The following is a 12,360-nucleotide window of genomic DNA, read 5'->3' on the forward strand; positions in this document are numbered from 1 at the left end:
TTCCAATCCTTTTGCAGTGAGGTGAATGTAATTTAAACAAAAGGGGGCAGCATAATTGCAGTTGGAGTGTTTTAGTTGACATAACCATATGGCCCATCTGCTTTCTCAGTTAGACAGAAAAAGATTCCATATTCAAAGATGAGTTAGGGGAAGTTCAGGGTCAGTAGCACTGCCCTCCATAACAGACAAAATAAGTTTGAGGAAATGGGAATGGAAGCTTTGGATGCAGACAATGCACCCAGATAGGAAAATCTGAACCATTATTACTTGTGAATGTTTAAAAAATACATGCCTTGATAGATAAAGGCTTTTGATAGAAATTTTATTGGTATTTCCATGGCAATAAATGAGTTTACATAATTGCAGACAGGAACCATCCATTCAGCAGAGTCCCTTATTGCATTTGTGCCTTCTGATACATGCTTTTCCCAACAGTTAAAAATGATATATAGCAGTATTTGTTCCTTGGAAAATTAAGTGAGGTCTAGGAAGATCAGCAAAATTAAGCAGGAAAATTGAGGCAAAGGAAAGCAAAATTAAAACAATTTGAGGATTGGACTAGAAATAAATTGATGTCAATGGCAACCACAGGGGAACTCTGAAATGCTTGAATTACTCAAACATAAGATGAACCTTGGAGCTGTTTAAAGAGCAGAACTCTGCCTCTATTTTAAGTCTCATAATTCTCACAGTTTTAAATTAAGTAACTTTTAGATCAGGGGTTTCCAACCCTTTTTATGCCAATGAGCCTTACCATTAACTGAGAGGTCCGTGGACTGCAGGTTGGGAACCCCTGTTTTAGATCAATGATTAAATTCAGGTTGAGTCCACATCTCATGTCCAGAAAGAAATGATATGTTTTGGGCTGTTATATGAACTGCCAAACATATTAATACTGAATATACATTTTGTGACCACTGTATTAGCTACACCTGTACACCCACTTGTTAATACAAATAGCTAATCAGTCAATCACGTGGAGGCAACTCAATACATAAAGCATGCAGGCATAGTCAAGAGGTTCAGTTGTTGTTCAGACCAAACATCAGCATGGGGAAGAAGTGACTTCGACTGTGGAATGTGTGTTGGTGCCAGATAGGTTGGTTTGAGTATCTCAGAAACTGCTGATCTCCTGAGTTTACAGGGAATTATGTGAAAAAATAATTTAAAAAAACCCAATGAACAACAGTTCTGTGTGAAAATGCCGTGTTAATGAGAGAGGAGAGAGGAGAATGGTCAGACTGATTCAAGCTGACAGAAAGGTGACAGAAATTCAAATAACTGTGTATTACATCAGTAGCTATCTCTGAAAGCACATGTCAAACCTTGAAGTGGCTACGGCAGTAGAAGACCTTTTATATATATATTCAGTGGACAATGATTGTAGAAAGAACATACATGTGATAAAATCAAACTCCATGGACAGTCACGCAGTTTACTTACAACTCAATTATCTATCATCTGAGTCACTGTAATATGCTGCATACTGAGTCGATGTGAAATATGTGGTTATAATTTCTAAGCTTGGTTGGATTGCCTCCAGGACAGTTGTATAAATTAACTATTCCCATGGCAACAGTTTCTGTGGCTTTGCAGTTAAATACAACTTCACGCAAGACTCGGTCAAAAAAATAAAGCCTTGAGATCCTTAATAGTCACAGGAGAACACAGAAAATCTTCTTCATAGGAAAACATTGTTTCCCCATTAAATCCTAATGGACAAAAAGGGTGTCAACCTTCTGAAACAGGAAATATTCCAACCATGTAGAGGCACTTCATCAACATATTCAAATGTTGCTGATTTAGCAGAATGAGGCACCCAAATGTGCTTCAGCAGCAAGATTTAAATATATTAATGAAGTTGCTTATTTAAATGTCACAATCCCCAATCTGGCTTCCCAGGTTTTTGAATACTGTCAGATAAACAAAGGTGAAGACTCTTGTCTCCTGAAGTTGTGCTTTTTGCAATACTTTTCATGAGGCAAGAGGAACAGAAAAGCCTTTCTACCATTAAGGAGCACAGATAGGAAGAATCTTCGTTACCTACATGAATGCAGCTCCAAACCATGCAAGACTGTCAATGTCATCAGAATAAAACTCCTTGAATTTCACCTGAAATTCCACCTTACACTCTTTAGCAGCACATACCATCTACCAGTTCACAACAGTTACTAATTGAAGTTTCTTCCAAAGCATCTCCAACTCTAGTTTCCTCTACACTCTAAAGGGCAATGGCAGCTGAACATCCCTATCAACATTAACAAAGATATTACCGAAGGCCAAGAAGATGCTCACCATCAGCAGGGAAACTGATGAGTTCACTCACACTGCCTGTGAATAATCTATTTTTTTTAAATTCAGAGATACAGTGTGGAACAGGCCTTTCTGGCACACTGAGCCCTGCCCACCAATTCAACCCCAGCCTAATTACAGGACAATTTACAATGGGCCACTAACCTACTAACCAATTTTTCTTTGGACTGTGGGAAGAAGCAAGAGCACCCAGAGGAACCCCATGTACACCCAGGAAGGACGTAGGAACTTCTTTTCAGAGTACACCAGAACAGAACTCCAAACTCTGATGCCCTGAGCTGTAGTAGCATCGTGCTAACCACTACGCTACATCAGTCACTCAAAAAATAAGCATGGCTATAGGCTTCATACTACATCTTACAGACTACATGTAATACCAGTTCATTCAACTCCGACAGCTCAATATCTAAACAGATTACTGGCATAACATCCTATCCTTTTCAAGAAAAGGTGCATGGAATTAACCTTCCAAAATCTTCACAATGTACCAGGCCCTAAGGGGGTACCTGGGCAGGGTACTAAAAACCTATGCTGAACAACGATCTGGAATGATTATGGACATCTTCAACTTTTCATTGCTGTAGTCGAAGTTTCCCACGTGCTTCAAAAGGGCAGCAATCTTACTGGTGCCCAAGAGGAGCAGGGTGAATTTCCTCAATGACGATCAAAGTTCAAAGTTAATTTTCTTGAGGCATTCACAGTAAATACAAGAACCACAATAGAATCAATGAAAGACTGGCCCAACAGGATGGACACACAGCCAATGTGCAAAAGACAACAAATGGTGCAAATATGGAAAGAAAGGGAAAAATAAATATTATTATTAATAATAATAATAAATAGGCAAGCAATAAATGTCAAGAACATGAGGTGAAGAGTGCTTAAAAGTGAGTCCATAGGTTCTAGAAACAGATTAGAGATGGGCTGAGTGAAGTTGAGAGAAGCTATCCCCTCTGGTTCAAGAGCCTTATGGTTGAGAGGTAATAATTGTCCCCAGATTTGCTGGTGTGGGTCCTGGGATTCCTGTACCTCCTTCCTGGTGGCAGCAATGAGAAGAGCAGAACTCGGCCTGGATGGTGGGGTCCCTGATGATGGACACTGGTTTCCTGTGACAGCACTCTATGTAGATGTGCTCAATGGTGGGGAGGGATTTACCCATAATGGACTGGGCCATATCCACTACTTTTAGTAGGTTTTTTCATTCAAGGGCATTCATGTTTCCATACCAGGCTGCGATGTAGCCAGTCAATGCACTCTTCACCACACTTTAGAAGTTTGTCAAAGTTTTAAATATCATGCCAAATCTCACAAACTTCTTAGAAATTATGGGCACTGTTCGGCTTTCTTTGTAACAGCACTTACTTGTTGGACTCAGAACAGATCCTCTAAAATGATAAAATTGAGGAATTTAAAGTTGCTTACGCTCTCCACCTCTGATTTCCCATTGACGACCAGCTCATGGACCTCTCATTTCCTCCTCCTGAAGTCAGTAATCAGCTCCTTGGTTTTGATGACATTGATTGAGAGGCTACTGTTGTGGCACCACTCAGCTAGGTTTTCAATTTCCCTCCTACTTGTTGATTCATCACTATCTTTGGTTTGGCCCACAATAGTGGTGTTATCAGCAAACTTAAATATGGTATTGGAGGTTTGCCTAGCTTCACAGTCATAAGTATAAAGTGAGTAGAGCAGGGGGCTAAGCACACAGCCTTGTGGTGACCTGTGCTGATCGTAATTGCGGGGTTAATGTTGTTGTCAATCCAAACTGACTGGTATATTGAGGACATTGGGGATCCCGTTGGACAAGGAGGTAATAAAACCCAGGTCTTAAAGCTTATTTATTAGTTTTGAGTGGATGGTAGTATTGAAACTGTAGTCAATGAAGAGCATACTGATATATGCATCTTCACTGTGCAGATGTTCCAGTGTCGAGCGAAGAGCCAATGAAATGACATCCGCTGTGTCCTGTTGGCAAATTGGAGCAGATCCAAGTCACTTCTCAGGCAGGAATTGATATGTTTCATCACCGGCCTCTCAAAGCACCTGATCACAGTGGATGTAACAGCTACTGCACGATCATCATTGAGGCAGGTTACCCAGTTCCTCTTAGACACTAGTATAATTGAAAGCTGCTTGAAGCAGGTGGTTACCTCAGACTGCTGAAGTGAGATGTTAAAGATCTTAGTGAACACTTCTGCCAGTTGATCAGCACAGGTCTTTAGTTCTCGACCAGGTACCCCATGTGTGACGTATGCTTTCCATGGGTTCACCTTCCTGAAGGATGTTCTCATAATGGCCTTGGACCACTGAAATCACAGGGTCATCAAAGGCTGTGGGTGTTTGTGAAGGTGCCTCCATGTTTTGATGGTCAAAGTGAGCGTAAAAGGCACTGACTTCATTTGGGAGCTAAACCTTTTTGTCACTTATGTTACTTGGTTCTGCTTTGTAGAGCTGATAGCATTCTAGTTCTGCCACAGCTATTGAGCATCCATCAGTGATTCAAGTTTAGTCCACTTGAAGTTTAGTCAAGTTTGCCACTTCGCATGTGAGTTAGCTTTCCAGAGATCATACCTGGACCTTTTTTTTTATCTTACTTGGTTGCCAGACCTGTATGCTACTGATCTGGCCCTCAGCAGGTTGCAGATCTCATAGTTTATCCAGTGCTTCTTGTTGGGGATACACTTGTCTATGACTATTTTTATAAATTCCATGACCACTATGGCATTTTTGTTCAGATTCTCCGATGAGTCCTTGAACACTGCCTAGTCCACTGACTCGATGCAACCTGCTAGCCACACCTTGCCTCCAGATACTACCTCTTAATTTTTCCTTGCTTCTGGAACTTGTTCTTTAGCCTCTTCCTGTATTCAGGTAAGAGGAAAACAGACAAATGGTCAGATTTCCAAAATGTGCTCCAGAGATCTTTATGGTAGTGTAGCAGTGCTTGAGTGTGTTTGGGCCCTTGGTGTTGCAGATGATACGTTGATGTTAGTTGCTCAATTATATTTCTTCAAGCAAGCCTGATTAAAGTCCCCAACGATGATTTGAAAAGCATTGGGGGTAGTCTGTTTCTTGTTTGCTGATAGCGGCACTCAGGAACTGAACATTGTACTTTGGCAGTATGTAAACTGTGGTCAGGATTACAGAACCGAACCCTTTAGGTCAGTAGAATGATTGGCACTTAATCAATCATTAGATGTTCCAGGTTGAAAGAACAAGAGTGCATCAAGACCACAGTGTTCAAGCACCACAAAAAAATGTTCATCATGAAATACAGACCCCTCGTCTTTTGCCTTCTCCTAATCAGCAGTCTGGTCCATCCAGTGCATTGAAAAGCCATCAGCTGTTACTGACCTATCTGGCTTGTCTGGAGAGAGCCATGTCTGTATGAAACACAGAATGCAGCAATTCCTCATTTCCTTCCGATACAACAATTTTGCCCTTAGGTCTTCAGTCTTGCTCCCCAGAGACTGTACATTTGCTCTAGGTAGAGGAAGTTTCTTACCCCAGTGTTTTGGTCTGGCTGGAGTCCTTCTGGCCGTGGCAATGTGCCTTCCTCTGCTTAAAGGTGCATTCCTGAGAGATAAGTCTGCCAAGTCCTTTAGAAGATTGTAAAATATCTGGTTCGTTAGGCTGGTTTAAAAGTATGTTACTTCAAGGAAAAATACTGGCTGCAGATTGCAGCGATTATAGTTCAAAAGAGGTATAGCTAGAAGTTTAGTGTGCAGCCTGAAAAATGTTGCTGTGCATCATCTATTGCCTGGCAGTACTCGTAATGACTGTGACGAAGTGCTTTGAGAGGTTGGTCTAGAATTAAGTCATGCCTGAGTGAGTATCTGGACCCACTGTAAATTAGGTCCGCAGTGGATGCAGCATCACTATCTCTCCTGCTGGACAACAAAAATACTTATATGAGACTACAGTTGATTACACTCAGTATTGAACACCATCTTCCCCTCAGTATTCATCAACAAGCTTTGAAACCTGGGCCTTCATACCTCCCTTTTTAAACTGGATCTACTGCTTCCTTATTTGGAGACTACAATCGGTGTAGATCAGTATTATCATTTTCTCCTGGCTAACAATCAACATAGGCACACTTGCACAATGTGTGTTTATCCCACTGCTCTGCTCTCTCTACACTCAAAACTCTGTAGCTAGGCACAGCTCAAATGCTGTCCATAAATTCACCAACAACACTACTGTTGTTGGCAGAATCTCAAATAATGAGAGGAAGCATACAGGACTGAGATAGATTGGCTAGTTGATCTAACAGCCTTGCACTCAACACCAGTAAGATTAAGTCATGGATTTGATCGTGGACTTCAGGGAGGGAAGTCCAAAGAACACACGCCCGTCCTCATTGAAGGAACAGCAGTGAAATTCCAGATCCGGGTGATCAATATCTCAGAGCATCTGTCCTGGGCTCAGCGTGTTGATGCAATTGTGATGTACGTACACCTATTCTACCTCATTCGGAGTCTCAGCAGATTTGGTATGTCATCAAAGAATGTTGCAAATGGTGGAGAGCATCCTGATTGGTTCTATCACTGATTGAACGAAGGATTCTATCAAAGGATTGAACAAGGCTGCAGAGGATTGTAAACCCAGCTGCTCCATCATGAGCATGACTCTCCACATTGTCAAGGACATGTTCTAAAGGCAGTGCCTCAAGAAGATTGCATCCATTATTAACGACCCTCAGATTCCAGGATACACCCTCTGCTTGTCACTCATTGGTGAGGAGATACAGGAGCCACACTCAGTGCTTTAGGAACAGTCCATTCCCTTCCAGCTTCAAATTTCCGAAGTTTATGAACTCATGAACATTACCTTGATATTCCCCTTTTGTACAATTTATTTATTTGTTTCTAACTTATAGTAACTTTCTACGTCTAGTAACTGTACTGCTGTTGCAAAACAACAAATTTCATGACATTGGATAATAAATCTGATTCTCATTCTGATTCATCTTCCTAATCTACAAGCTCTTCCAATTTATAAACTGAAGTAAACTAGCATCACTGACTTAATCCTCTTCCTTATCCACATTCCTTTCTCCTTTGAGAAAACCATGTTGTCATGAGAAGGTGTAGATTGGCACTGCATTCTTGTGGTGCTCTGGGATGGGTCTGATATCCACAGCCAAGATCCAACCCCCAACCCCAGACTTGTGCAACATTCAACTACTGCTTGTGTTAACAGGAATTAACTATCTGGAATCTGGTTTTTGAGACTTTGAATAAAATATCTATTTGCCATAGTTCTAATCTAACTGTGAGGTCAGGGTTAAGATTAGGACTGCATAAGATAAGTCAGTATTGTTTAAATGATGAGAAACTAGAAATTGGAGAGGATCAAAGAGGTTTGAGAATTCAAGTGAAGACACTATTTAAGGCTAGTTGGTACAAGGATTCATTCTGAGGAATGGATGGTCACTAGCCAACAAGGAAAGCTGAAAGACACATTTAAAACATTCTTTCGCCTGAAAGGCAGGAAAGTACAAATGCTGGAAATCGGAAATAAAAGTAGAAAATATTCATGATAAGCCAGTCAGTTAGCATCTTTGGAGACAGAGAATCAATATTTCAGTTCAACATTTCAACTATTTTTATTTTATCTTTTGGGCCCCTGCAGGCCCTTGCCATCTTACATTCAAGGATTCACTTGGAATTTCAACATGAATGCTGATTTCTTCATTGGGCCTAATCTAAATTGTTAAACAGTGCCTTCTTCCTGCAAGTGTCCTACTTGGCCAATAAGGAGCACACCTGAAAGAAAGCTGGTTAACAGGGAGTAACAAATCCAAATTCCTTTCGCTGCAATCCTATCCTGTCCACACCAGGTAAGGCAGTCCCAAAGGCAATTCTCTGTTCTCTAGGTTCTATCTGATCTGTTGTGTTTAATAGCATTTTTGGCTTATTTTATATTTTCATTATTTGCAGATCATTTGTTTTTTGCTTATACAGTCCAACCTCATTAAGTAAAAACAAATTAACAATACCTGCCTGAGATTCTCTTACTGCTCTATAGCTAATGATACATCATGCTTTCTCATAGCATGATCTATCTGTCACAAAATGCTGGTGGAACACAGCAGGCCAGGCAGCATCTATAGAGAGAAGCGCTGTCTACGTTTCAGGCCGAGACCCTTCATCAGGACTCGGCCCGAAACGCCGACAGCGCTTCTCCCTATAGATGCTGCCTGGCCTTCTGTGTTCCACCAGTGTTTTGTGTGTGTTGTTGTTTGAATTTCCAGCATCTGCAGATTTCCTTGTGTATGATCTATCTGTGTTAGGAGTTATTGTAAATTGCCAGTATCATATAATACAATCCAATTCATGGATTATATTTTAACAAAAGACTTGGTGATGATTTGAGGATAATAAACAAAATATATTATTCTTTTTCTATAAAAATTGAGTCACTGAGAACATTTTCTGTTTTCACTGGGTTTCAGTTCAATGCAGTAGGAAGCAGGTCCTGCAGGCAGACCATAATTAAGCACTTGACGACATCAGTTCTCAGACAAAGCTGACTGTCCAACAGCTTTAACAAACTGGGCTGCAATAATCCAGCTCACACTTGTTATTTAATCAGACAAGGAAAATCTTAACATCTGGAAAACAGCAACCTGCCCTTGACCCTCTCTCCCCACCCACTCCATTCTCAACCTGTTCTATTTTCAGAGTATTGCCAGCACTCAGTTGCATACATATTTGTTGATGATTGGTCTGGATTTCAGTTCAAAAGAGATAGCTGCCAATATTCATTTGTAAGATGGTTAACATTAGGTAAATAATTCAGAAATTGTTGCAACTTGGGTTGAGGTTTCATACTCAGTATATATTTTCAGACATATTAAGTGGCTACAATGATGACCATTCCATAGGGCTTCAATATTCCTTAGCAGCCTGTGGAGATTCTATGGTCTTACAAGTCTGCTACTTCCTTAGGAGCCTGTGGAGATTCGGCATGACATCTAAAACTTTGACAGAGTAGTATAGTTTTGTAGTGGGGAGTGTATTGACTGGCTGTATCATGGCCTGGTTTTGGAAACACCAATGCCTTTGAATAGAAAATCTTACAAAAGGTAGTGGATTTGGCCTAGTACATCACAGGTAAAGCTCTCCCAAATGTTGAGCACATCTACATGAAACCCTGTTGTAGCATCCATTATGTGTGAACCCCACCACCCAAAGCATGCTCTCTTATCACTGCTACTATCAGGTAGAACGTACAGGTACCTCAGGACTTGAGCCACCAGGTTCAACTACAGATACTACCCCTCAACCATCAGGTTCCTGAACAAAAGGGGATTACTACACTCACTTACTCATCCATTGAGATGTTCCCACAACCTTAGAGTCACTTTAAATAAATAACAGGACATGATATAATGAGATAAAGAGCTCCTTTATCTCATCGTCTCATGTTTTTGTTATTTATTTACATTTGCTTTTGCAGTTTGTTGTTTTCTGTACTCTGGTTAATTTTCATTGATTCTGTTATAGTTACTATTTCTGTAGATTTGCCCAGGGGGAAATGAATCACTGGGTTGTATATGGTGACATATATGTATTTTGATATAAAATTTACATTGAACTTTGAATATGATACAGACAGGGTAGTTTATAAATCAAACCAAGGTGCTAGCAGAATCATGAGGAGTAAAATCTGACAAGGATGGTATATCCAGCTGCAGTACATAGGCAGCAGTCATTATACTGTATGTCGAACTTGATAAGCAAAGTTGTCTGCAGAGACATCACTTATTAAGAGAGGGTGCTGATTTCTGACAGATGGTCAGCCAATGGATGGAATCCACCATCTAAATGGGAAAGTAGGTCTTAATTTTTTATTTCGCCTCAATCATTCCAGGCCTAGGGCTGATGACATTGACAATGTGCTTTAGTCTGCTGTTTTCTGCTTTTTAACAGAGATAGTATGTCAGGTTCATCTTCTCCTCTTAAAGATTAACTTTATCTGTCACTTCTACATCAAAACACACAGGGAAATGTGTCATTTGCAACAATGACCACCATGGTCCGAGAAGGTGCTGGGAACAGCCCACAAGTGTCACCATGCTTCTGGCACCAGCAAAGCATGCCCACAACTCACTAACATGGTCTGTATATCTTTGAAATGTGGGGAAAACCAGAGCAGCCTGAAGAAACCCATGCAGTCACAGGAAGAACATACAAACTCCTTACAGATTGTGGTGGGAAATGATCCCTCATCCCTGGCATTGTGCGCTAACTGCTATGATACCATGCCACCCAAGAGTAAAGAGGGGAAGTCAGCATGGGTTCAAGGGTCACTATTCATTTTGGACTTTCCAGTGGGGCAGAAGATTATCTTTAGACAAATGATTGCTTTTGTAACATTAATGGCCAGAAGGTCTATATTACAAAATTGGAAAGAAGTAAATCCTCCTACCACGTTCCAGTGGTTCTCTCAAACTATTTCTTTTCTGAGCTTGGAAAAAATTAGAAGCACTATTTTTGACTCATCAATTAAATTTGAAGAAACTTGGGGACCGTTCATTCGACATTTTCATATGAATTAATTTGGCCTCTTCCAGACCTTCTCTTTACTTATCCTTGTTCAGGTATGGAGTTCTGGAGTTTTTGGCACTATCATATACAAATAAACTGTTATTATTGCCCATGTTAGTTTAGTTTAGTATTGTTTTTTATATTTTTTGCCTGTATTTTTATAATTTTTTCTTTTTCTTTTGATGATTATTTTTATTTTTTTCATATAATTATTATAGACTTGATTGATAATGTACTATGTTTTCCTGTTGATATTTTAATAGGATATTGTTATCCTACTATTAATTCAATTTCAAGTCTTATGCATTTATAACCTATTTATTATTATATTATGTTTTTTTATATATGAAATTCAATAAAAAGATTGAAAAGAAGATTATCTTTGCCTTCACAACTTCATCTGACAACACAGAACTGTACCAGAGCCCTCAAAGATGTTCCTTTCCTAAAGGTTTAACTGATCAGCAAAAAAAACATTAAAGGCTGATGCCAGACTCCTAGGAACTCTCACAATACCTTAATATTAATCAACTAAGTCTTGTATCTACTGTCCACAATAGCAGCCCAATGGTACTGTTAGGGATAAATACCCATTTTCTGTAAAAGAGACAGATGCAGAAACTTAGAATATCCTAAACATGATTCTGTGACCTGGACCTGCAAACCTAATGCCTGGCCCTTGGAGATCTGCATAGCAACAGGAAGGGGAGTAAAAGAGGATGCGAATCAATGGATAACTTCATCTACTGATCTATTGTGAAATGTTTCTGCTTAATTCCCACAGAATCTAGCAGGAAATAGAGTGGGAAGAACTAGTTTTCCATTTCATACATCCACTCCCATTCATAATTTTAACTAATTTGATTGGGTCTCTTCTAAGCCAGTATATTCAAACCTGCACAATTATTTCAATGTGTAACCACTAGTGATGAATTCTTTTCAGTTTCTCTTCAATATATATTTAAGTAACAATCAAAAGCAATAGAGAAAAGTTCCAAAATGAGCAATTTACGTGACATTGAGTGCAAGATATTTTTGCATGGAAGTGAAAGAGGAAGATACAGTTGTTGCTAGGCAACAAGCATTTCCTCAGTTTTCATTGACTTACATTTCACAATATGTTTTACAACCTTGTTGGCTGTGAGAGATAGTGTTATGAGAGAAGCTTTGGGATTGGCTGCTATTTTTTCACAGAAATATTGAAGCTACAGTTTCAGGCATCCATTCTCCTGATCCATTATCAGATTAGTTATATGAAATGAAAAATGGATAATATCCCATTTCTCCTAAAAAATAAAATCAAGTCAGTAATAAATTAACATAAATTTTCAAAACTATGGCACTTACAACATCTATACAATAACAATACGTATTTACTATTGTTAGAAAAACAGTGCTAACTCTACTTAAAGATTGTTTTGGATAGGTATTTTATTGCACAAGGCTTTTACAATAATTTTATCTGAAAAGTGACAACTTTTCACTTCTA

The 12,360-nt window shown here is 39.5% G+C and overlaps 1 protein-coding gene across 13 annotated transcripts in view; it reads right to left on the reverse strand.

Moving 5' to 3' along the window:
• The window catches only part of rims2a (regulating synaptic membrane exocytosis 2a), a 1,025,605-nt gene that overhangs the window by 159,513 nt on the left and 853,732 nt on the right, over positions 1-12,360 (reverse strand). The gene's annotated exons all lie outside the window — the stretch shown is intronic.

This window comes from Hypanus sabinus, chromosome 1 (assembly GCF_030144855.1).
Source record: "Hypanus sabinus isolate sHypSab1 chromosome 1, sHypSab1.hap1, whole genome shotgun sequence".
NCBI classification, from domain to species: Eukaryota; Metazoa; Chordata; class Chondrichthyes; order Myliobatiformes; family Dasyatidae; genus Hypanus; species Hypanus sabinus.